The 1,990-nt window shown below is 39.4% G+C and overlaps 1 pseudogene; it reads left to right on the top strand.

The window, feature by feature from the left end:
* The first annotated feature begins 680 nt into the window (after positions 1-680).
* Positions 681-1,462, top strand: LOC113449543 (olfactory receptor 4N2-like; annotated as a pseudogene).
* Positions 1,463-1,990: the final 528 nt, after the last annotated feature.

Genomic DNA, 1,990 nt, shown 5'->3' on the forward strand with positions numbered 1-1,990 from the left:
AGCAATAGTTTCTGTACTCACCCAAAGATTCCAAAAATGCATCATTGCTGCCAACTGATTTTATCTAAAAATACAAATTTCAATTGCAAAAAAGGTTATATTTTGCCATCCATTCCCAATGATGATAACAGAGAGATTTGCTTGCCTTGTAAACGATCCACTAGTTTAATTTTGCACATAGTGCAACTGTACTTGTTTGTAACTATAATATTCAATTTCAGAATTAATATAACCACATTTTCTTCATCTTTCGGTTGTGCAATTCCATAGACAGGGTTGTTTGCCTTGCATTGAAATAATTCACCCCAACAAAAGTGATTTCTGAAAAACAGCTGAAGATCTAGAGTATCTGCAAATAGCTGGATATTTCCAGAAGTGGTTCAAAGTTAGTGTGATACTCTAAAAGAACCTATGTGTTGTTATCTCTAGTATCAAAGACCACAAGGAATTTGTAGATAAATCACTGAAACTGTTTATTTGACTTCATGCCTCATGGATTTGGTGGGTGTCTCATGTAATCTTGGGCTGGATGCCCACCAGGAAGCTAATACAAAAACCCCATAAGATGAAGGGTTGGCAACCTGTTGATTCTGGATGCTTGAAGAATTATTTTGAATGATAGGAAAATGGAAGCATGTTTTTGAAAGTTCTTGAAAAGAGCCATACAACAGGCCAGGAAGATGCAGCATGCAAGCCAATCTGATGATCTGGGTAATGTTACAGAAGACATTATTCAATACATTGGGGCCAACCTGGCCTTCCTGGACATCATCTACAGCTTTATCACCCATCAAAGTTTCTCCTTAACATCATTTTTGGTTACAGAACAATCTCCTACTAAAGCAGCATCAGTTGGATATTTTTCATTCATTTCTAGGAGGAGCTGAGGTGTTCCTCCTCATTAGCATGGCTGTTGACCAGTATGTAGCCATTTGCCACCCATTGCACTATGCCACAGTGGTAACCAGAGTCACTTGCTGGACTATGGTAGTAGCTTCATGGCTTGGAGGCTTCATCCATTTCATCATCCAGGTCATTCTCATAATTCCACTTCTGTTTTGTGGCCCCAATGTGTTGAATAATGTATTTTGTCACCCAAATCATCAGATTGGCTTGCACTTATTCCTCGTGTTTGCTAGCAGTGGCCTAATTAGCATTGCATGCTGCATCTTCCTCCTCATGTGCTATGAGGTTCTGCTGTTGAAAGTAAAAATGGGCTCCAGTCCAAGGCTAAGCAAAGCCTTTTCTACCTACATCACTCACATATTCATCATTATGTTCAGTCCAGCCATCTATATCTACTGCTACCCTTTCCAAGAATACTCTTTCGACAAAGCAGTGACCTTTTTTTCACATGGTAGTCCTTCCTTTGATAATCTCTGTTATCTATACCTTGAGGAACAAAGAGATCCAAGCTGCCACATGGAGACTGATCAACAATATTAGTTTATCTATTAAATGAGTACATTTAATGTATTTCATTAATACATGAATGTTATGACTCCCCTTAGAAATTCAAACGAACAAAACAGAAAGCAGCCGTTTCACAATTAAATCAAATGGAAAGAAGTCTTACTAGATAATGGCTGGCAGAAACCACAGCATAAATCTTTACTCTGTCCGGCAAACCAGTCCTGGCAATAAATCTCCAGTCTCAGAGCTCCTTGCTGTAACGTCCTCACTCAAATAGTCATTTTGTTCCTGGCAAAATGTACCAGCCCAGCTGTGTCCCTTTATACTCATTGAGGCAATGTGCTAATTTACTGACTTGCTCTTCTCATTCGCTCCAGCTGATTTTGCCTTTTCAGCCGTCTTCTATTTTTTACATTTAACCACAAATTTTCCAAGTTCTCATCTCCACTAGAAGACTCTCTCAAAACTTCCCTGTCAGCCATTCCCGGCTGTTGATCAGATAAGGAACCAGAGGAGGTCAAAGGTCCTGACAATTCTAATACATCAGGTCTGTCGTCCTTTGTCATGTCCATCTCCT

Source organism: Pseudonaja textilis, chromosome Z, assembly GCF_049901715.1.
Source record: "Pseudonaja textilis isolate UNSWEBS1 chromosome Z, rPseTex1.2, whole genome shotgun sequence".
NCBI lineage: Eukaryota > Metazoa > Chordata > Lepidosauria > Squamata > Elapidae > Pseudonaja > Pseudonaja textilis.